The 25,530-nt window shown below is 38.3% G+C and overlaps 2 long non-coding RNA genes across 8 annotated transcripts in view; one reads left to right on the forward strand and one right to left on the reverse strand.

Annotated features, from left to right (window-relative positions):
• LOC107127201 (uncharacterized) overlaps positions 1-25,530 on the reverse strand; it is a 513,156-nt gene that overhangs the window by 71,881 nt on the left and 415,745 nt on the right. Inside the window, exon 1 of one of the 7 annotated variants that reach the window (XR_012418774.1) lies at positions 14,960-15,583. The exons of 5 other annotated variants lie outside the window; for them this stretch is intronic. This is a non-coding gene — a long non-coding RNA (uncharacterized lncRNA). Of the gene's footprint in view, positions 1-12,376; positions 12,824-14,959; positions 15,584-25,530 lie in introns of those variants that run through there. One more of the 7 variants, XR_012418771.1, reaches the window with a different exon arrangement.
• On the forward strand, positions 9,870-25,371 carry LOC135964980 (uncharacterized). The gene is made up of 2 exons (XR_010577719.1): positions 9,870-10,609; positions 23,465-25,371. It is a non-coding gene; the product is annotated as an uncharacterized lncRNA (long non-coding RNA).

The raw sequence follows: 25,530 nt of genomic DNA on the forward strand, positions 1-25,530 counted from the left end.
GAGATCACGCCACTGCATTCCAGCCTGGGCGACAGGGTGAGACTCCGTCTCAAAAAACAAAAAGATATAGCTGAGGGTAATTTTTAAAGGAAAAAGTTTTAATTGACTCACAGTTCAGTAACGGGTACAGGGGAGACTTCAGGAAATGTAGTTATGACAGAAGGGAAAGCAAACCCTCCCTTCTTCACATGGTGGCAGCAAGGAGACATTCAGAGCAAAAGGGGGAAAGAAAAGCCCCTTATGAAACCATCTGATGTCGTGAGAACTCATTCACTGTCATGAGGACAGCAGCATGGGGGTAACCACCCTGTAATTCAATTACCTTTCATGGGTTCCTCCCATGACACATGGGGATTATGGGAACTACAATTCAAGATGAAATTTGGGTGGCGACACAGCCAAACCATATCATAAACTTTCATTCCAGCTCTAAAACTTGCCTCGGTCTCTCCTTGTTCCTCATGTCCCTCAGTTGAAATCTTTCTTCTGAGGAGGCAAAAATTGAGGTTGCTGCTGACTCATATAGATTCGCTGCTGTTATATTTTGAACTCTAAAACATATTCCTAAATAAAAATTTGCATACGTAACTCATGCTTTTAATGAAACCTTCGATTGTTCACCAAGACACATGGAATAAATGTAAGTACTAACATTCAAAACCCTCCATAATATTGTTTTGGCTCAGTTTCACTTCACTTCTCTTTCCACAAATTCTTGACATGTTATACCCTTGCTGAATATGTACTGTTCCCTGGTAATACTCTGCAATTTCCAACCTGCATACCACTGTTCAAATTTTATTTCTGGAAGAAATATCTTTCTACTCAAATCCTTCTATCAGTGCCTTTCCACATTGTCAATTCCAGCTTAAATACCAAAGGCACAAATCTCTCTGGTGGTATCAGCTCCTTTAAACCTTAAGGACTGTCCCTGATCCACACAACATTATTTTCTCTGAGCCTCAGGCACATGGTCTTTGCATTAACTAAGCTGCTTACCTTGAACTATATCATGTTCTGCCTTAAATCAGTTCCTGATTGGCAGAGCTTCTGACTTTCTGTTCCATCTTTCCTTTGGGTCTGGTATTTGATACTGCTCCTCTGGATTTTACTTTTTGTTGTTCTCAGCAGCCTCCTTTCAGAATCTTTTTCAAAGCTATACTACTTGATACTCTCCTGGGTAAATATTCCAATCAGCCTACCCATCTCTATGACTTTATACAACAGGGAAACAACTCTTGAATCTTAGTCCATGAACCATTGTCAAGATCTATAACCTTACTCATCTTTGAATTGCTAAAACACACAGTCTCTGACAAAATCAATAGTCATTGCATGAATGGATGCATGAATTAATGAATCTTTCAGTTTAATTTAATCATCTTGTTTGTTTCTTCATTTTACTTTGATTTGCCCATCTTGACAATACTTTACCAGTGTCTGACTTTTTCCCTACACATTTGTGCTGGTAACTGTACCTTCCTGACTACACCACAAGCCTCTGGACAGGGAACAAGAAAGGAGACAGGAGGCATGTGAATTGTTTTCTTCTCAGCTTGGCACAATGCGCTGTGACAAAGAACATTGAAAGAACACTGTGAAAGAACAATTTATTGAATTTCAATTTGGAAATTTATACATAATACCACATAGAAAACTAAATTAGCATGAAATGAATAGACTTGCCCTATTGATAGTATGGTTTATCCAATAATGGTTTTAACTGAAAGTAAAACAAAGCTATTGGCATTATGTATTTAATAGGTGATTTTGATTTTCATTAAGATCATATACTGCCTTTAACATCCTGGGCCAAGACTACCCAGCACGTCATCTGGGCTGTCCCTGCTTCTGCTCATCTCCTGCTACTCTCTTTGCCACACAACAGCACAGGTAAATATGCTTTCAGTAACTATTATAGAAGGCATCACATCTTTCTCTGCTCATGTCCCTCCATTTGTTTCCCAGCTGTCTCAGAAACAACATCTGAAGTTCTTACCTGGCATCGTATCCCAACAAGATCCACCTCACTAGCTGCTCTCCAGTCACACTGGCTTTCACATTGTTCCTTGTATCTGTTAATCTCCATATTTTATTATTTATGTTACTTTTTTTTTTTTTTTTTTTTTTTAAGGATTCCCCATCTGTCACCCAGGCTGGAGTGCAGTTGCACAATCTCGGCTCACTGCAACCTCCGCCTCCCGGGTTCATGCCATTTTCCTGCCCCAGCCTCCCGAGTAGCTGGGACTACAGGTGCCTGCCACCAAGCCCAGCTAAATTTTTGTGTTTTTAGTAGAGACGGGGTTTCACCATGTTAGCCAGGATTGTCTTGATCTCCTGACCTTGTGATCCGCCCACCTCGGCCTCCCAAAGTGCAGGGATTACAGGCGTGAGCCACCGTGCCCGGCCAGTCTCCATATTTTAAATTCTCTTCTGAAAGTCTCTTGGCAATCTCTCTCTCCAGAATTCTTTTTTTTTTTTTTTTTTTTTTTTTTTTTTTTGAGACGGAGTCTCATGCTGTTGCCCAGGCTGGAGTGCAGTGGCGCGATCTCGGCTCACTGCAAGCTCCACCTCCTGGGTTCACGCCATTCTCCTGCCTCAGCCTCCTGAGTAGCTAGGACTACAGGCGCCCGCCACCGTGCCCGGCTAATTTTTTGTATTTTTAGTAGAGACGGGGTTTCACTGTGGTCTCGATCTCCTGACCTTGTGATCCGCCTGCCTCGGCCTCCCAAAGTGCTGGGATTACAGGCTTGAGCCACCGCGCCCGGCCCAGAATTCTTTCTCTCCAGAATCCTCTTGGTTCGTAGCCTCCCTTGATTCAGGTTTTTGCTTTGATTTTACTTCATCAAGGGGCCATTTCTCTATTATCTTTAGATAGAATAGCCTTCTGACCACTCTGCCTAAAGTACCATTCCAGAATTCCACCTCCTCACTGTTACTCTGTTTATTTTTCTTCACAGAAAATATCACCAGCTGATGATACGTATTTGTTTACTTTTTATTATCTGTCTGCCCCTACTAAAATTTAAGCTCGATAAGCAGAAATTTAATTTTGCTTCACATTATTTCCTCAGAGACTAAAAGACTTCCTACACTCTTTGGGCTAATGGTTTTCCTAGTTAATAAACTGTCTACTGTGGAAATAAACTGTTTCACTGCATATTCAGAAATATAATAGGTAGAAAATATTTGTCAAATGTATGAATAAATAAAAAATTAATGCAAGTTTAACGTAGTAGTCACCATCATGTCATCATGAGAGTGTTTCTTAACGTCTGTAACATTATCATGCCAGTTCATCCATATCTGTGCTCACGTTTCAAAGTCAATTATTTATGTCCGTGTGGAGTTAATGTTGAGCCATGCTATCTAACATGGCATACTATCACAACATTATTAAGAATTTAAAATGTGCCTAGTACAAATGCAGATGTGCTGTAAGTGTAAAATGCACAACAAATTTTGAAGATTTAATATAGAAAATAAACTAAAATATTTTATTGATAACCTTTTAATTGATTATACACAAAAGTACCAATATTTTGAATATATTAGATCAAATAAAATGTATCATAAAATTAAATTTACTTTTTTAAATTTTAACCTTTCTTAATGTATGTGTTGGAAAATGTTAAATGACATATGTGATTCACATTATATTTCCATTGGACAGTGCTTGGTGCAAATGAAACTTTGCACAAAGTCAAACTCCTAGAATCAAAATTGCCTACTAGGTACTAGATAGCACAGTTGCATTAAAGTTGATAAATATATTAGATTTTATGAAACCAGTAACTTTAAGTCAATCTACATTTAACATTACAAAGTGTTTGATTCTACTAATAATCTGACATGCTTATTTTATCAAACAAGAAAAACTGTTTAAACTTTTCTTGTTTCTATATTTTTTCCATGTTTCCATTTGTCTGCCTTTGCTGCTTAAAAAATTGAAAATCAAATTTAACTGTCAGTCCTGAGTTTCTGATGTCGTCATTTCCCTCTTTTCTTTCTGTGGTTTCTAATTTTTTTCTCATATCTTTAAAAATACTTTATGCATATAGTCATATCATCTGTGCATCTTATAATATAAGGAAATAAATAGAAATTATAACTCATTACTAATTCATTTCAAAACTTATAATCAATGTTACTATATGTCATCTATTTTACATTTCATATGCTATATATATTTAATAAGTTAATCTCATTTAATTATGACAACAACCATTCTGAAATACTCAGAGAATGAACTGAAGTTTTGGTATGTTTAATATATTTCTGCACACTTGTGATAAGTTACAGATTGGATAAATGGTAAATCACTATCCCTAACAGAGTCAGCTTTGTCATTACAATGGAGCAATAGGCTGATTCAACTTAATCTGACTACATTCAAGGATTCACCCAAATCCAAAATTTCAACACCAACGTAAAAACAACATCAAAGGGCTACATGTACTCCATGTTTATTGTAGCACTATTCACAATAGCAAAGATATGGAATCAACTTCAGAGTCTATCACCAGATGAATGAATTTAGAAACTGGTGTGTGTGTGTGTATATATATATATGTACACACACACACACACACACAATGGAATACTGTCTGGCTATAAAACAGAATAAAATTGGCTGAGCGCGGTGTCTCATGCCTCTAATCCCAGCACTTTGGGAGGCTGAGGCTGGCGGATCACAAGGTCAGGAGATCGAAACCATCCTGGCCAACATGGTGAAACCTCATCTCTACTAAAATACAAAAAAAATTAGCTGGGCATGGTGGCATGTGCCTGTAGTCCCAGCTACTCGGGAGGCTGAGGCAGGGGAATTGCTTGAACCTGGGAAGCGGAGCTTGCAGGGAGGCGAGATTCTGCCACTGCACCCCAGCCTGGTGACAGAGTGAGACTCCATCTCAATAAAATAAAATAAAACAAAATAAAATAATGTCATTTGAAGCAACATAGGTAGAACTGGAGGTCATTTTGCTAAGTGAAATAAGCCAGTAACGGAAAGATAAATGTCACATTTTATCACCCATATGTGGGAGCCAGAAAAGTTGAGCACATTGAAGGTGGAATCATAGATATCAGAAACTAGGAACGGCATATGGGGATTAGATATAAAGAGAGATTGTTAGATAGGTACAAACATATAGATAGATAGAAGAAATAGCAGAGTATGGTGATTATAGTTAAAAATGTATAGTATTTTTCAAAATACCTACAAGAGAGGACTTAAAATGTATTCAATACGTAGAAATAATAATAAATACTCAGACGGTGGATACTGTAAATACTCTGACTTGATCAGAGATTTTTTTTTACCTCAGCAGAAAAAGTTTAAAATAATTCCCTGTTCATTGGTTGTATCACCTCAATTACTGCCTACACGTAAAATCTGCAAAGGAAAGCACAAAGTTCCTGTGACATCTTAACATTCTCAAGCAAAGGTACATTTGAGGTCTTAAGTATTGGCATTATATGGTATTTGAACAATCAGAGATACACTTTGAAATTTCCTCTTAAAGCAAAACCAAGTCCCGATAATAGAGTGAATTTACCAGGCTGTTTTACCGATTAGTATTACATGTCAATGTTAACTGAGCCTCCCATACCAAAGGCGATGAACAATGTTTCATACGTATATTACACCTTTCACATAGAACACCTTCAAATGTCTTCCTGGTTTTATCTAGAGATTGCTCACCCACCACTCATATGCAAGCACCTATGGGATTGAATATGACAGCAGCTCCACAGCACAACAGCATTCAGGAAGGGAGCTGGAAAAATAACTTCTCAAGTGAGAGTGGCATGAACAATTTTACATAGGCAGAAGGTAATTGCACCATTGGAGTTTAGCCAAGATGTGTGTGTGTTCACATTCCTCTTTTTACTGGTTCCTGAGTCTGGCTAGATTAAGTCAAAAACCTTTCATGCAAGGGTGGTGACTTCTTCTGGGCTCCATATGTAGCCTCTATTTGCTTAGACAATGTAAATACTAATGAAATAATATGCAAATAAAATGCATCCTGTGATCTTGGCCTTATAATGCTGGCCAGAGTCTGGGCATTGCATTATCAGTAAATGCTATGCTTGTCCTTTGTTCCAGAATTGACCACTTGTTTGAAAATTATCATTTTGATGTTAATAAAGGGCCTTTCATAGCCACCTCAGGTCTCCTTAGCAGCCATCCAAAGAGGTCCATGCCAGAGGCAAAACTGCTTTGTAAATAATTGTCCCTTCATTCAAGGGGTGCAAATGAAAGCCTGCTCTTAGTCGTTTTAAATAACGTGTTTGCACAGTTAACCTCCCTCCTGCTGTAAAAAGGTTAGATATTTTCCACGGTAATTTTGGATTTCTTTTTATTCCTTCACTTTCTTTTTCGTGGAAAAAATAGTTTTTGATGAAGCCCAAAGAAAAAGAGAATTCAATTATTGACCAGTGTTGCTGATTGCAGAATAGAGAAGTATATTTCATAGATCGCCTTTGAGGTGTTTTTAATTGATTGATTCATTATTTTTTCAAACACAAAGGAGAACTCTGGAAAAGCTCTTTTTGAAGCCAAGGAAGTCATGAGAAGCTGTGTTCAACTATTCTGTTGTAGACTAGTTGAAAAGCACAGTGGAAACGTTTTCTTTCAAAATACGTATTTGTTTTTAGCTTTTCCTAAAAATGTTTTTAAATACATGCTAAGGCCCCTTTACCGAATTAATTTATTGCAAAGAGCAACGTACAACTCCAAAGCAGAGGTTTGAATGCTGAACTTTAATATTTATAGAGGGCAAAACTATACACACATGTTCTTACACACAAATGCGTATTTATGCATACACATAGACTAACAACCAGCCTTGAAACATGTTCTACCTGAATTTGGTTAAGAAGATTGTTTCTTATATTTCCAAATTGATATTAATTGTACTACCTTTATAATTTTCCCTGTTTCAATGAATATCACCAGAGGCAAAGGAAGAGTTAAAATATTTGGCTTTACTTACAAGTTTACATTGTGCTTGATCATAAATAATGCATATGCACACAAGTATGTGTATTTATTGTGGTTGTATATGCATGTGACATTAAAATATCCATTTATATTTATTTCTATAATTAGTTTTGTTGCTGCAGCTTAGACTCAGAGTTCTCGGCTCTTGGGTAAATAGAAATTAACACCAGTCCAAACGGAAATGTTTCTTAGGCAAGGTTTAATAGGCTTGCAGCTCGAGAAAAGCAAGGGAGTAGCTCTCTCAAGGGCCTGACTCTTGTCATTTTAAGGGAGCTGAGGTGAGAAATGGTGTGACATGTAGACACGTAGAGGTGGGGAACTTTTAGCACCTACTCAGTTTGTTAACATGTTTCTTCAAGCGTCTGTGTTTCGTTAGCATGCTAAATCCACCGGGTGTGTAATTTCTAGTATTATAATGAAATTATAATGAGGGAAAAACTCAGTGAAAAGTTAGCACTAGAGTCCATCTTGTCTTTAGCTAGCTGGGTCTGGTCAGGTTTTTAATCAGGAATGCCACATTCCCACTTCAGTAATCTTGGAAGAAGTAACTGAAGAAGATTAATAGTTAGATTTTTCCTTTTATGGTTGGGAATTCATCTTGGTCAGCTATGTTGGAAGGGGGCAGCTTTCTGCTACATGAATTGGGTCAACTTGTTAAGGGAGGCAAGAAGGTAAAGGAAGAAATATGCCCAGACATGTGAAGACCACTAGGATCTCATCACCACGTATCATGTCTACCAGACTGAATCTCTGCCCGGTACTGTCTCAGGTTTGCCCACAGGCCTTCAATTTTCTTTTCCATCTAAAATTTCTTCTTCAGTTTCACTGGGATCACTCAGATCATTTCACATACACACGTACACACACATACACACACACATACATAAAATAGTATGTCTCTAAAAGTCTTAAGATTCATTTAAAGCATTAACTTGAGAAACAAATGTTACAAATTTTTTTTAAATACATATTTTGAACATTTAACCATTTGAAATTTTTTACATCATTTCGTTTTGTGAATTCTTAATAATAAACTAATTAATTTTTATTTCAGTCATTTTGCCATTTTCAAACAGATAGACTGAAACAAAATGTCAAATACTTGTTATATATGTATACATTTGAGTTACTATCTGTTTCTACCCCTTAACATCTTCTGTCCAGATTGATTTTCCTCTGCCCAACTCCCATCACATTGATATGGGGTGGAATTTTAATTTGGGGCTATCATGTGTAGTATATACATTAATTTTTCCCTTTTGTAAATGTTTTGTTTTTCTAAAATGAAAGATTTGTTTGCTTGTTTTTTTGCTTTAGATAATGAAGACCAAAAATAAAATTCTAAGCCGCCTCACCAACTGAATGGGACCACTCCTTTTGACCTAGGGTTTTCCAAAGTTAACCTGAAATCTAGTTCAGGCCATGATAGGACAGAAAAGTCAGAAATGCCTCATTATACCCTCCTCCCATTGAAATTCATGCACAACTGACCAGTATTAACATCAACATTAAAACAGAGAAGACTGAGATACAGACTCTTTGTATCAATAAGACACCAAATTCCAACCTGATTCTAGCATAGCATCACATGACATATAGCAGGCCCTGAATAAAATTGAATTATTTTTCTCCCAAAATATATTTTTTGACATATTTTGAAGTAGCCCTTTAAAGCTGTCTCTTGTGGGCAAAATCTACATTCTGTTCGGAATCCCCTTCCCTTTCCAGGTATTTTCCCTGAGCCAGCAGAGAATTAACTAAGAGTCTGGCACCTTTTCGTGTCTTATAAGAAACATTTACAATCAATTGTCTCTGAAGCCTGCTTCCTGGAAGCGTCATCTGCATAATAAGAACCTGGGTCTCCACAATCCCCAATCTTAACTCAGATATTCTCTTCCATTATGTCTTCAAATAATAACTCTTCCAACCACTTGCTAATTAGAAAATCTTTGAATCCACCTATGACCTGGAACGCCCTGCCCCCTGCTCGCAGTTGTCCCACTTTCTGGATGGAACCAATGTACACCTTATGTGTACTGATTGACATCTTATGTCTTCTAAAATACATAAAACCAAGCTGTAGCCCAAGCACCTTAGCAACATATTCTTAGGACTTCCTGGGGTTGTGTCAGAGGTCACTGGTCTCATATTTGGCTCAGAATTAATCTCTTCAAATACTTTACAGATTGTGACTCTTTTTGCTGACAGTAACAAATTTTATATTTTATTATATTTAACTCACATGTATCTTACACATCTTTTGTATTTTTTAAGTAATTTTCTATTATTATTATTATTATTATTATTATTATTGAGACAAGGTCTCAGTCTGTTGGTCAGGCTGAATACAGTGGTGCAATCATGGCTCATTGCAACCTTGACATTCCAGGCTCAATTGATTTTTTGTGCCTCAGCCTCCCGAATAGCTGGAATTCTACAGGCATACACCACCACACCCAGATAATTTTTTATATTTTTGTAGAGATGAGGTCTCATTATGTTGCCCAGGCTGATCTTGAAGTTTGGTCCCAAGCAATCCTCACACTTTGGCCTCCGAAAGTGCTGGGATTACAGGAGTAAAGACTGTGCCTGGCACAGTACAGTTTTCAAAAGCCTTGTTGTGGGATTTCTGTGTGCCTAAGCTTCTGAGGTATTTTAAGTCAAGAATATTACGGGACTGCTGTTTTGGTGTTTTTTGCTAGTTATAAAAGCTAGACTCAGTTATTTTTCTTCAATATGTTAAAAAGTCTACTCCTTTGTTTCTTGTATCTAAATATTGCTCTTGACGCATTTGCTGTTAGTCAAATACTAATTATTTTGTAAGTGATGTCCTCTTTTTCTCTAAAAACTCTGTTTTCTCTGTTTTTTCTGTTTTTTAAATAGTTCTCCAGGCACCCTTTCAGTCTGATGTATTTCATCTTCTTCTCATTCTGATAAATTTATCTCTATTATTTCTTTAAATAATTAATTCTTTACATTAACATTTTCCCTTTATTGGGACTCCTGATGGTGCTTATCAATCCTCTGAGCCCAAGCCAAGTCATCACATCCCCTGTGACTTGCACATATATGCCCAGATGGCCTGAAGTAACTGAAGAATCACAAAAGAAGTGCAAATGCCCTGCCTCGCCTTAACTGATGACATTCACCACAAAATAAGTGAAAATGGCCAGTCCTTGCCTTGAGCGACGATATTATCTTGTGAAATTCCTTTTCCTGGCTCAAAAAGCTCCCCCACTGAGCACCTTGTTACCCCCACCCCTGCCCGCCAGAGAACAACCCCCCTTTGACTGTAATTTTCCTTTACCTACCCAAATCCTATAAAATGGCCCCACACTCATCTCCCTTTGCTGACTCTCTTTTCAGACTCAGCCCGCCTGCACTCAGATGAAATAAACAGCCATGTTGCTCACACAAAGCCTGTTTGGTGGTCTCTTCACATGGACGCGCATGACATTTTGGTGCCGTGACTCGGATCAGGGGACCTCCCTTGGGAGATCAATCCGCTGTCCTCCTGCTCTTTGCTCCCTAAGAAAGATCCACCTACGACCTCTGGTCCTCAGACCCACCAGCCCAAGGAACATCTCACTAATTTTAAATCGGGTAAGCGGCCCCTTTGTTACTCTCTTCTCCAACCTCTCTCACTATCCCTCAACCTCTTTCTCCTTTCAATCTTGGTGCCACTCTTCAATTTCTCCCTTCTCTTAATTTCAATTCATTTCATTTTTTGGTAGAGACAAAGGGGACACGTTTTATCCATGGACCCAAAACCCCGGCGCCGGTCACGGACTGGGGAAGGCAGTCTTCCCTTGGTGTTTAATCATTGAGGGGACACCTCTCTGTTTACTCACAGAGGTGTCTAACCACGCTGCAGGGACGCCTGCCTTGGTCCTTCACCTTTAGTGCCAAGCCCCGCTTTTCTGGGGGAGGGGCAAGCACCCCGACCCCTTCTCTCCCTGTCTCTACCCCTTCTGTGATTTTGTGGGGGAGGGGCAAGAACCTCGACCTCTTACTTTTGTGCCCCCTCATATTTTTGTGCCCCGATCTCTTATTTTTGTGCCCCAATACCTTATTTCTTCTCCCCCACCCCTTTCCTGCTTTTCTGGAGGGGGAGAACCCCCAAACTCCTTCTCTCTGTGTCTCTACTCTCTGTTTTCTCTGGGCTTGCCTCCTTCACCATGGGCAACCTTCCACCCTCCATTCTTCCGTCTTCTCCATAGCCTGTGTTCTCAAGAACTTAAAACCTCTTCAACTCACACCTGATCTAAAACCTAAATACCTTATTTTCTTCTACAATGCCGCTTGACCCCAATACAAACTCGACAGTAATTCCAAATAGCCAGAAAATAGCACTTTCGATTTTTCCATCCTACAAGATTTAATAATTCTTGTCGTAAAATGGGTAAACGGTCTGAAGTGCCTGACGTCCAGGCATTCTTTTACACATCAGTCCCTCCCTAGTCTCTGTTCCCAATGCAACTCGTCCCAAATCTTCCTTCTTTCCCTCCCGCCTGTCCCCTCAGTCCCAACCCCAAGCGTCACTGAGTCTTTCTAATCTTCGTTTTCTACAGACCCATCGGACCTCTATCTACCCTCCTCGCAAGGCCGAGCCAGGTCCCAATTTTTCCTCAGTCTTTGCTCCCCCACCCTATAATCCTGTTATTACCTCCCCTCCTCACACCCGGTCTGGCTTACAGTTTTGTTCTGAGACTAGCCCTCCCCAACTTACAGTTTTGTTCTGAGACTAGCCCTCCCCAACCTGTCCAGCGATTTCCTCTTAAAAAAGTGGCTAGAGCTAAAGGCATAGTCAAGGTTAATGTTCCTTTTTCTTTATTCGACCACTCCCAAATCAGTTAGCATTTAGGCTCTTTTTCATCAAATATGAAAAACCCAGCCCAGTTCATGGCCTGTTTAGCAGCAACCCCGAGACGCTTTTCAGCCCTAGACCCTGAAAGGTCAGAAGGCAGTCTTATTCTCAACATACATTTCGTTTTATTACCCAATCTGCTCTTGATGTTAAATAAAATCCCAAAAATTAAATTCCGGCCCTCAAACCCCACAACAGGACTTAATGAACCTCGCCTTCAAGGTGTACAATAAAAGAGTAGAGGCAGTCAAGTAGCAACTTATTTCTGAGTTGCAATTTCTTGCCTCCACTGTGAGACAAACCCCAGCCACATCTCCAGCACACAACTCCAAACACCTGCACTGCAGCTGCCAGGGGTTCCTCCAGCACCTCCTCCCCCAGGAGCTTGCTACAAGGGCCGGAAATCTGGCCATTGGGCCAAGGAATGCCCGCAGCCTCGGATTCCTCCTAAGCCATGTCCCATCTGTGCGGGACCCCAATGGAAATCAGACTGTCCTACTCACCTGGCAGCCACTCCAAGAGCCCCTGGAGCTCTGGCCCAAGGCTGTCTGACTGACTCTTTTCCAGACCTTCTCAGCTTAGCGGCTGAAGACTGACGCTGCCCCATCGCCTCAGAAGCCTCCTGGACCATCACAGATGCTTTGAGTAACTCTTACAGTGGAGGATAAGTCCGTCGCCTTCTTAATCAATATGGAGGCTACCCACTCCACATCACCTTCTTTTCAAGGGCCTGTTTCTCTTGCCTCCATAACTGTTGTGGGTATTGACGGCCAGGCTTCTAAACCTCTTAAAACTGCCCAACTCTGGTGCCAATTTGGACAACATTCCTTTTTAGTTATCCCTACCTGCCCAGTTCCCTTATTAGGCCAAGACATTTTAACTAAATTATCTGCTTCCCTGACTATTCCTAGGCTACAGCCACACCTCATTGCTGCCTTTTCCCCCAGTTCAAAGCCTCCTTTGTGTCTTCCTCTTGCACCCCTCCCCACCTTAACCCACAAGTATAAGATACCTCTCCTTGGTGACCATGCGCCCCTTACCATCTCATTAAAACCTAATCACCCTTACCCTGCTCAACTCCAATATCCCATCCCACAGCACGCTTTAAAAGGATTAAAGCCTGTTATCACTAACCTGCTACAGCATGGCCTTTTAAAGCCTGTAAACTCCCCTTACAATTCTCCCATTTTACCTGTCCTAAAACCAGACAAGTCTTACAGGTTAGTTCAAGACCTGCACTTTATCAACCAAATTGTCTATCCACCCCATGGTGCCAAACCCATATACTTTCCTATCTTCAATACCTCCCTCCAAAACCCATTATTCTGTTCTGGATCTCAAACATACTTTACTATTCCTTTACACCCTTCATCCCAGCCTCTCTTTTGCTTTCATTTAGACTGACCCTGACACCCATCAGGCTCAGCAAATTACCTGGGCTGTACTGCTGTAAGGCCTCACGGGACAGCCCCCATTACTTCAGTCAAGCCCAAATTTCTTCCTCATCTGTTACCTATCTCCGCATAATTCTTGTATAAAAACACACGTGCTCTCCCTGCTGATCATGTCCGGCTAATCTCCCACACCCCAATCCCTTCTATAAAACAACTCCTTTCCTTCCTAGGCATGGTTAGTGTGGACAGAATTCTTACACAAGAGCCAGGACCGCGTCCTGCAGCCTTTCTGTCCAATCAACTTGCCCTTACTGTTTTAGCCTAGCCCTCATGTCTGCGTGCAGCGGCTGCCACTGCTTTAATACTGTTAAAGGCCCTAAAAATCACAAACTATGCTCAACTCTCTACAGTTCTCATAACTTCCAAAATCTATTTTCCTCCCCCAACCATCGCTCAGAACAATGCTTATGCTGATAAATTAGCTAAAAAAGCAGCTAGCATTCCAACTTCTATCCCTTACGGCAGTTTTCCTCCTTCACATCGGCCACTCCCACCTACTCCCCGGCTGAAGCTTCCACCTATTAATCTCTTCCCACACAAGGCAAACAGTTCTTAGACCAAGGAAATTATCTCCTTCCAGTCTCACAGGCCCATTCTATTCTGTCGTCATTTCATAACCTCTTCCATGTAGGTTACAAGCCGCTAGCCCGTCTCTTAGAACCTCTCGTTTCCTTTCCGTCCATCTCCTGGAGGAGATCACTCCTCTCATTTCCTTTCCGCCCTCGCCTCTCCATCTCCTCAAGGAGATCACTTCTCAGTGCTCCATCTGCTATTCTACTATCCCTTGGGTATTGTTCAGCCCCCCTCCCTTTCCTACACATCAAGCTCAAGGATTTGCCCCTGCCCAGGACTGGCAAATGACTTTACTCACATGCTCCGAGTCAGAAAACTAAAATATCTTAGTCTGGGTAGACACTTTCACTGGATGGGTAGAGGCCTTTCCCACAGGGTCTGAGAAGGCCACGGTGGTCATTTTAGACATAATTCCTTGGTTTGGCCTTCCTACCTCTATACAGTCTGATAACAGACCAGACTTTAATAGTCAAATCACCCAAGCAGTTTCTCAGGCTCTTGGTATTCAGTATAAACTTTATATCCTTTACTGTCCTCAATCTTCAGAAAGGTAGAATGGACTAATAGCCTTTTAAAAACACACCTCATCAAGCTCAGTCACCAACTTAAAAAGGACTAGACAATACTTTTACCACTTTCCTTTCTCAGAATTCAGGCCTGTCCTTGGAATGCTACAGGTTCCAGCCCATTTGAGATCCTGTGTGGACACTCCTTTTTATTAGGTCCCAGTCTCCTTCCAGACACCAGCCCAACTTAGACTGCACCCCAAAAAACTTTCATCCCTACGGTCTTCTGTCTAGTCATACTCCTATTCACTGTTCTCAACTACTCATAAATGCCCTGCTCGAGTTTACACTGCCGGTTTACACCGTTTCTCCAAGCCATCACAGCTGATTTCTCCTAGTGCTATCCCAAACTGCCACTCTAAATTCCCTCTTAAAGTAAATAAATAATCTTTGCCGGCAAGGCTATGCTGAACCTCCTTGGGCACTCTCTAATTAGATGTCCTAGGTCCTCCCAATTCTTAGTCCTTCAATACCTGTTTTTTTCTCGTCTTACCTTGTGTCTTCCGTTTAGTTTTTCTATTCATCCAAAACCGTATCCAGGCCATCACCAATCATTCTATACGACAAATGTTTCTTCTAACGACCCCACAATATCACCCCTTACCACAAAATCTTCCTTCAGCTTAATCTCTCCCACTCTAGGTTCCCACACCGCCCCTAATCCCGCTTAAAGCAGCCGTGAGAAACATCGCCCATTCTCTCTCCGTACCACCCCCCCAAAAAATTTTCGCTGCCCCAACACTTCACACTGGTTTGTTTTATTTTTCTTATTAATATAAGAAGGCAGGAATGTCAGGCCTCTGAGCCCAAGCCAAGCCATCACATCCCCTGTGACTTGCCTGTATATACGCCCAGATGGCCTGAAGTAACTGAAGAATCACAAAAGAAGTGCAAATGCCCTGCCTCGCCTTAACTGATGACATTCCACCACAAAAGAAGTGAAAATGGCCGGTCCTTGCCTTAAGCAATGACATTATCTTGTGAAATTCCTTTTCCTGGCTCAAAAAGCTCCCCCACTGAGCACCTTGTTACCCCCACTCCTGCCCACCAGAGAACAACCCCCCTTTGACTGTAATTTTCCTTTACCTACCCAAATCCTATAAAATGGTCCCACACTTATTTATCTCCCTTTGCTGACTCAGCCCGCCTGCACCCAGGTGAAATAAACAGCCATGTTGCTCACACAAAGCCTGTTTGGTGGTCTCTTCACACGGACACGCATGACAGTGCTTTTATTCCTTTCATATCTTTTAACTTTTAAAATTATTTACTTATTTCTGTATTCCTCCCTGCTTTCTTCTTGGAGAATTACTCAAATTGATCTTAAAATACATGAATTTGTTATGTTATTTTTCCAAAATATTTTCATTTTTTAAGTGTAAACTTGTATGTTTTCATTCTTAAATTGTATAATTGATCTCTTTTATTACTTGTTTTTCTTTAATAACTTTCCTTGACTTTCCATGTATATTATGCTAATTCAAAAACTTTTGTCCATATTTGACTGTCTGGTGCACCTGATGATACTCCCTTTCTCATTTATTAAGATTTTTTGAAGCGGTTGGTTTCCTCAGATATTTGTCATCTTGATCTCTGTGTTTTTAGGTCCTAAGTGATTCTCTGACTTCCTACCATTTCTTCTGATTTTAGCTCCATCTTTATCCTCCTTTCAAAAGTATCTTGTGCAGATAGTTTTTTCATCTTTGAGGGCATCTCCAGTATAAATCAGGCTTGCCTCTCAACTTTCCGCTCTGTTACTTTAAGATGGAGTGTTCTTGGTTTGGCTAAGTGATTTATAACCCATCCATCTGCTTTCCAACATACAAGATTTTGTTGCTGTGGTCTCTTTTCCTATTTTCCCTGAGACTGTATGTTTAATTTATTTCTTTAAAAAACATCCTGATTTTAATAGGTGTTTGGGAGGTAGCAGAGATGAATTACTGGTTCAGTCTACTATCGTTATTCAGAATTCTCTGTTTGGCCTTCAGATACCTTTCTTCTAGTTCCCATTCATGAAGTTTTCTTTGTCTTTCCATTAGAAAAATGATTAACTTATCTCCTGAGGATGTTTAATATTTGTATTTGAAGCTTATTACAATGTCTTCTGTCACAGGTCTTATATCCTTTAGTCAAATGTATTATTATTTATCTCTATGTCTTTAAACAAAATTTAACTAATGCACATTGCTTTATTAATACAAATTTACTTGTCAGTCCTAAAGAGACCATGAGAAACTAATGTTATTTACACTTTTACCTCTAGTGCCAGTTACATATTTTCAACAACAACAACAACAAAATGAAGGAAATAGCAACTACCTTCTCATGCTCTCTACTCTCTGGCCTTTATGCTTACCAACATCACTGTGTTGGTAAAAATCATTGGTTCTATTGTTAGAGAGATACTGCATATCTAGGCCCTTGCTTATCATGACAAAATTCACAAATTCATCCTGCAATGCAGGGACATAATCTTTCTGTTGTGTGCACAGATATGACTGTGATTATATCATAGTGGTAATAGTGATGCTTATCAAACAAGGAAATGTGTTTTCCTGTATAGAAAAATAATCCACCTAGAAATAAAGCTACTCTTTCTTCAGTGCAATAGCTAATTCCCATTCTGTATAACGATATTTGTGCACATTGACCTAGAGCAGAGAAATCCTCTCAAATGTGAGTGCCTGTCAGGCTTATGTCTCTATTAAGTTAACCTGGTGTCTCCTTTTGCTATATATTTGGTGCTTTTTTCAAACCTAGTTTCCTTTGCTTTATCTCAGGATAAGACATAGTGACTTCTCTAGTAAAGAAAGATATGGAAACCAAGAGTGACTTAGAAAAAAATTAAATATAGGAGGGTTTTAAAAGTGTTTTTTAACAAGCCTTCTATCCCTATGGCATTCATCAGTGGCGGTTGCTGCATTTAATACTGACAGTTATTAATGCTATTATTTGAAAGTTGTAATCACAAGCAATAAACTTCAAATTTATCTCTCATCAGACTTTAAAAGCAACTGCCCAATTTTAAGCAGTAAAATCCTGCTTAAGGTAACCAGAGCTGTTGGAAGAAACGGGCTATTATCTAAGCAAGTTTTCTTCGAAAAGATGCCCATTGATAGGCATAATGGTCTTTTAAGCATACATTTAGCTGAAGATTTGGTAAAATTTGTTTGAGATCTTTCTTTAGATCTGTTTTATAAATCACATCATTATATACCCTTTAAGGGCAAATACTGTATGTTCAGTATGCTTGTATCCTCAAGGACCTAGCAGGCTATCTTACATGGCATGGCTGTGGTTTACTAATGAGAATACTGCACATGATGGGGGTGATACAGCCTTCAGAAAACAGCATGGAGCACCAATGTCTACACTAATGATAACTACAATAGCTGTGATTTCACACTCATGTATTCCAACAATCATTGTTGGGTTACTGACGATGGAAAACAAATCACTAAATTTATCAAACCCTTGCATCTATTTCACCATTTCCATGTACTTGTATAAGATTTGGAAATGAGGAGTTAGATGGGGTTGTTCCTTGTTACTTTGGCTTGTGCTGTTTGAAAGAAGATTGGTAGAGACCTGGAGTTTTTCTGGAATGTCCAGTGATTCATTTCCTACCAGCTAAAGGGTAGTAATGTCTTCAGGTCCTTCAAATGCTGTTACTGTCCTTTGATCTTGTGACTCATCTGATGCAGTAGTGGCTTCCTGGCCCCACACCTTCCTGGCTGCATAGTGTGAACAGCAACTTTGATGTTTTAGTTTGAGTTGTGGCTCTGCAAGATTTGAGCATGCTCTCCCAACCCTTCATGAAATTTTGTAAGCATCTAATCTCTTGTGTTACATATGCTCCTGCTTACAATATTTCTATTGCTTTTTCTTACCTGCTACTGATTCCTGACTGTTACAACAGCTAATGCTTTCTAAATGGTTACTATGAGCAGACGTTACAAAAAGTAAATTATGTAGATTATCTCTGAAATTATTAATATTTTGTAGTTGAGAAAACTGAGGTCCATAGGCCATATTTGCTAGTAGAGGGAAGAACCATGATTGGAACCAGGGTACAGTCAGGAACAGGCCTCTTCTGAGACTCATTACAAAAAGTGCTGTAAGTAATTAGTTATTAATCATTAGTTATCAAGATAACTAACTTTTGAGTAATTTACTTAGAAATGTAAAAATAAATGATTTATTGGATTAGAACATTTCAGAGGCCATTGGTCTGTCAGACTGACTTACATGCTTTCTTGAAAGGAAGGCAAATGGATGGAATTATAGCTATAGAAATGTGCATAACCCACAGTGTATCTCAGTTATGCCACAACCATTAGGAACATAAGATTTCTGCGGATTTTATTTGACATGTATGTCCCATTTAAAAGTGTAAGAATTGCTGTTTGATACAAATGCTTACATATCGACTCATGCACAAGCAGTATAGTATCTTCGATCATTTTCTAATTAATTATGTGATGAAAAACAGAATCAGTTGTGTGCAAGTGTGCATGTGTGTACATGTGTGTTTGTGTGTGTATGTGTGTGTGTGTATATTGTGTGGGAATAAATATATATGTATTCCCCAGAAATATAAACTGAGATAAAATTTGTAACTAAAAATATAATGTCATTTTGGTAACACGTACTCAGATACCAGAAAATTCCCAAGAAAAATTTAGAAATGGAAACCTAATAAAATTTGATGCCAGAAAGCCTCTGAGAAGGAATAGACATATGATTTTAAATGATATGGAATAGAATATTTGAAGGAATAGACATATGTTTTAAATGATATGGTTTGAGACTAATAAGATTTATTAATAATCACCTAAATAATATAAAAATAACAAATTAGTTAAGATAATAGCTAATATTAATGATAGCAAAATAATTCAAAGTCTTAAGGACATGAGACCATAAAAGTTATCTTCTTATTCACATACTAGAACAATGCAAGCACTTTTGGTGAGAATCTCTCCAAATCCATGATTCAAGGAACCTGGGTGTGTTTGCTGGTTGGTTGGTTGGTTTGTGAGCAAGATCTAAAAGTGGCATTCATTATTTCCTTCATCACATTCATTACAACTTAATATGTTCATAGCTAACCAAAAAAGAGTCTGGGGTACATGTTAAAGCTCTATGTCCAGGAATGGGCTCAGCTCATATTTTCTGGCACTTAATCCTAAATATTATGTGGAAAATACATCAATGTTGCTTCTCAGAAATGTCCTGAAAAAGTGAACACAGTAATGCAGTTGTTTCATTTTTAAATATCCAAATCGAGACAGCAAAATTATAATTCACCTAAAGCATCAAAAATATATCAAAAATAGCCTTTCACATAAATAAGTTGACGAGAATTGTGTTTCTTTCCATGATTTTCTGTGTTCCCAAAGCTTGGTAGTTCTGTCAATGCAATTCCCAAACTATGAAGCAGTTTAATTCTGCAAAATTTACTAGGCTTACTAGTTATTCTTAGACAAAAGTTGTTTGAGCAATAGTTAGAACTTTTTTTCGGGAAAAGTTTCTCCTGTGGCACATCTCAAACAAATTACTTTCCAGAGGTGGAACTCTAGCACTTACTTTTGGAAATCACTTCAAATGATTATGATGCATACATCTTAACCACATCTTAACAACCCCTCCCTTCTACTCAAAGAAACACCATAGTTGTTGTAACAACCATTTTGAAACTTCTAATTTCCCAACTTATTTTTTTCAGGAATGATAAACACAAGTAGATATTTATCTAGTGACCACTACAGTTTGGTTAAAAGAATAATAGTTTCCAAAAAATAAATTTCAAAATATCAGCAAGTTGAGTACCTACCACATATCGCTTTCTATTCTCTTATACTAGGAAATATATGAAATGAGGTGCTGTATTTTGCCCTTGATGCTTGTAATCTCTTTGCAAAGACATTTCTGAAACCATTATAGAAAAAGACTGCCAGAGAAAGTGTGTGGTCACTGAATATTACTTCAGTGCTGTATAATTCCTTACCTCCCTTGCAGTGAGATTGACATTCTATGATTGGTACTTCCCAATGAAACATGACTAAAGTAATTAAAGGCAGTTTAGGAGCCCCTGTGGCTCTTCTTGGTCTCTCTGTTCCCTTGGGACCAAATACCTTAGATGGCTGTACTGAAAGAAGTGGGAGAGGGGCATTTAGCTGTGGCTTAAGCATATAATACATATGTGTCTGCATGAGTGTAAAATTCTTCACTGAGAATCCCCACTGAGATTTTGGAATTTGTCTTTTTGGATGACAATATTGGTATGTTGACTAATTGAAAAGTCTCATATAATCATGTGCTCACTTGTCTGGGACAGAAACAAGTAACTTACATTTAAAACACAGATTATTTATTAATGCAAAATACTAGTTGAATGCGTTCTGTGTGCCATGATTTTTCTGAAACTAGTGATACCAAAAAAGTAATATGTAATGCTATCTTCAAGGACAGATGGAGACATAAGCAAAATGAGTTGAAATAAAATATTAAGGGCATTTTATTGAAATGCATTCAGCATAGAATGGGGCCCTAAGTAGGTAATATTCATTTATGCCTGGGATTGTGTGAGTCACCCTCTAGTACAGAAAAATAATCTCTTAATTAAAAAAACAAAACAAAACATTTTTTTCACCAAAACATTAATTGCCTTTGTGGTTTAGTTCATCCAATATTTTGAATAAGTGTTAATAACTTACACCTTAACTGATGCTATTTTTTTGTCCTCCCCTAATTCGTGTGTTTGGCCAGGTGAAATCAGCAGAATCAGTATCTAATAGAACTATTGTTTGTACAGGAATACCTTTAGAATTGGAGCATAGGCAGAGTAACTACATTGATGACATTCTTACCTAGCATGGACTCTCCTGTTAATGGAGCTTCTATTTCTAATTTTATTATATGCATTTGAAAAGGATAAAAGGAGAACATTTTGCAAAATGAAAGAAAAAGACACCTAATTTAAGCGTGCTAGGGGGTGGATCCAATTTTCATTTTGAATAGAATATTGCTTCAGTAATTATCTTACTATTTAAGAACAAGAATAATTAGTGTAGTAATCTCTAGTCTTATAGTACTCACAGTGCAGAGGTGAAAACATTATAATCTTGAGTATATTGTAGAGGTTTAATTATAAAGTTTACATGTAGATGAGACAGCCAAGTATAAAGGGGTCACTGGAGAACCTCCAACCAGCCTGTGTACTTGGAGAATGGGGTGGTGTTATGAAAGTTTGCACCCTTTGTGGGGGGGAGGGCGGGAGAGGGAGAGCCTGACCTCTCCTGATCCAGTGTAGTATCTGGGATTCAAGCCATGAGGTGGGAAAACCAGCTAGCAGGCTGTTGCTTTGCTGAGAGTTCCTGTTTCTTTTTTTTTTTTTTTTTTTTTTCCTTTTCCCCTAATAAATTCCATTTTTCTCACCCTTCTAAGTGTCTGTGAGCCTAATCTTTAATGGTCTTGTGACAAGGACCCCATCCTTAGCTGAACTGAAAAAGTGTTGCAACATAGAGATGTATGCACATTTAAGTGACATTTTTGTAGCACATAAGTATATACATATGTGAAATAAGTAGACATTTGTTTTCTATTTTTTTCTTAAGGGAAAGGGTAACTTTTGGCAAAGAAATATTACTTTCGTATTTGAGGAAATATATCAAGTATAAAGAAACTCTGAAATGGCAATATTCCCAAGTCATCCTAATATTATCTAATTTCATAGAAAAAGCTTTTTCAGGTATTCTATAATTTAACATCTAATATTATAAAGTTGAATTAAACTTGTTGAAGAATTTATCTGTTTTTATAAATATATAATTTCTATTACTATCTATGTACAGGAAAATGACTAAATTTGTCCCAGGAATTTTGCCATTATAGGAGTATTTTATATTTGACAAAAAATGATATTTTCCCACACCAGAATAATCTGTTTCAATTCATCAAGTACATATACATATATAACCAGTTGTCTTTTTTCCTAGTCGTGGTGGACACTGGATATGCGTCTAGTAATGGAAAAAGACATTTTCCCATTTTCTTTGGGGGCATAAAATACTGGTGATGATTGAGGAATACAACAAACTGGACTGTTTATTTTTTGTTGTTGCTGTTGTTACATCATTTTTACAAATCTACTTGAAGATGAAAAACAGGTTATTGTAAATAAGTTTCTAAATTCTGGGAATTTGAAATTTGAAAACTCATACAACAAAACACTAAATGTATGCTACCAACTGACAAAATACCCCACTTTTCTCTCTCTCTACTTCATAGGAAATTTTTTCTCTATTACTTCAGCCAAGCTATCTCTGAGATATTTCCTACAAAAATAACAAAGATGTAGCTATCAACAGGTACAAAAAGAACCTATAAATTGAACAAAATATTATATGTTTTAGCTTATCCGTTTTAGAAATATCTTTTTTGTTTAGTACAAAAATTGCATAATCAGTTCCAATGGATTACTTTAACCAAGTTTTATGTCACCTACTCTATGGCAGATGCAACGGGGAACACAGCAATGAACAGGGACTGCCCTAAAGAGAAGCAAAATTTGTAGCTTATATAATGAATAGTGTGGTACTGATTACAGTATTCAATATGCATCCAGTTTCTTTTTGTTTCTTTTCTAAGTCATTTGATTTGCAATTTTACAACGATAACTGAACATAGCATTAAAATCATAAAACTCAATTTACTAATTTATTCATTTGTTCAATAGATATGTACTGGGGCTTCTGTATGTCAATGTATCCAGAATTAGTTATACAAAGATTTTAAAATACAACATATTCTACAATTCTGTGGAACTTACACCAAAAGGAAAGACAAACTTTAAATAAATAACTATACAATTAAATTGTAAATAGTCATAAAGGTTAAGTTATTTTATCGTTGAGTAAGCCAGGCATTTAATATGTTTAAACCACATTGGGTGACATAAAAACACCATATGAATTTTTTTTTTTTTTTTTTTTAGATGGTGTCTCCCTCCGTCACCCAGGCTGGAGTGCAGTGGCACAATCTCAGCTCACTGCAACCTCTGCCTCCCGGGTTCAAGCGATTCTCCTGCCTCAGCCTCCCAAGTAACTGAGACTGCAGGTGCCTACCATCATGCCCAGCTAATTTTTGTATTTTTAGTAGAAACAGGGTTTCACCATGTTGGCCAGGCTGGTCTTGATCTCTTGACCTCCTAATCTGCCCACTTCGGTCTCACAAAGTGATGGGATTACAGGTGTGAGCCACCACGCCCAGCCATGATTTAATTGTCATATCCTATTAGGCAAATAGATATTTTCCTCATTATTCATATGAATTGACCAGTGCTTAGGGAGGCTATGTAGCTGAGCTGGAAACAGTGTGGTAAGCATCAGAACAGGTATTCAAACCCACAGTTTTCTGAGTCCAAACGTCCATCTTAATTATTATGCCACAGTAAAACATAAAAGGCATTTTCAATTTTCAGATAAATTCCATAGGCATAACCTCATATTTGATTGGAAAGTTGTTATTCAAACTCAAAACTCCCTGAATTCTGCCAAACATTTCACTGATGTTCACTATTAATTTGGTGAGTAGGTGAGAGCACATGTGTGTGCAACAATATGACATCCAGGCTCTATGCAGTCAGAATCTACAGGTCAAAGTGAAAGAGGCTATCTTTCTACTTTATCAGATCAGATGCACCATTAGCCTACCCTAAGAGAGTAGCACAATTCTACAAAAATCTGTTTGCCATGTTATCAGCCATGCTACAATAAACATTGAAATAAAAGGATTTACTCCTACTTTCTACTTCTTATTCGTTCCAAGAGATAATAGCAACTACAGTATCAGCTTTGAAAATGTGTGTTGGAAGTCATATTACATAACCCAATCTAAAACAACGATCTTCAATAATTTACTAAAGATTAATCTTCTTTAGTAAAAATAATCTATGTATAACAACTTGGATTTATCAGTGTGCTCTGGTTTGAAGTTTTTAAAAATATAACACACAGCAAAAAATTGAAAGTAAATGAAAAACTTAAAAACCATTAGATAAAGCAAATTGTTTTTATTTGTGGTAATGACACAATGAACTACTTTTTGACACCTCGAACATATGAATATCAGTCTTTTATAGCATAACATCCATTACTCTAAATCCTATGCAAATTTATGCTACAGAATATGTAGAAAGGAACCTGGACCTTGAAGTCAGAGAGATGAATTCAAATCAAAATCTGCCATGTACTACCAGTACAAATTTGACAAATGTTATAGACTGAATTGCATTCCCTCAAAATTTGTACATTGAAGCCTTAGCTGCTAGTGTTACAGAGGGTGACTGTATTTGGAGATAGGGCCTTCAAAGAGTTACTTAAGGTAAATGAGGTCACAGAATATAACCCTAATCCAATAGGACTTGTGTCTTTCTAAGAAGAAGTCAGGTGCTGTGGCTCATGCCTGTAATCCCAACACATTAGGAGGCTGAGGGAGGAAGATTGCTTGAGCTCAGGAGTTTGAGACCAGCCTAGACAACATGGAGAGACTTCATCTCTACAAAAATAATAAATTAGCCAGACATAGTGGCATGTGCCTGTATTCTCAGCTACTTGGGAAGCTGAGGTGGGAGGATTGTTTGAGCCTGGGAGGTAAAGGCTGCTGCATTCTAGCCTGGCAGACAGAGCAAGAGCTTATAGAAGAAGGAGAAGAAGAAGGAGAAGGAGAAGAAGAAATAGCAAGGATGTTCACTCATTGAGAGAAGGTCATAGGAAGACAGAGAAAAGGCAGCCACCTACAGTCTAAGAAGAGGGACCTCAAAAGCAACCAAACCTACTGTCACCTTGATTTTGGACTTCCAGCCTCTAGAACTGAGAAAATAAATTTCTGTTGTTTAAGAGATACAGTCTATGGTATTTTTTTATAGCCCTAGCAAACTAATACAGCAAGTAACTTAAACACTTCATATGTCAGTTTTCCTATTCACAAAGTGAAAATAACAGATCCAACTTTCAGAGTTTTTATTAGAAGGAAAAATACTAAATGTAAATTCCTTGCCAC

This window comes from Macaca fascicularis, chromosome 1 (genome assembly GCF_037993035.2).
Source record: "Macaca fascicularis isolate 582-1 chromosome 1, T2T-MFA8v1.1".
Taxonomy (NCBI): domain Eukaryota; kingdom Metazoa; phylum Chordata; class Mammalia; order Primates; family Cercopithecidae; genus Macaca; species Macaca fascicularis.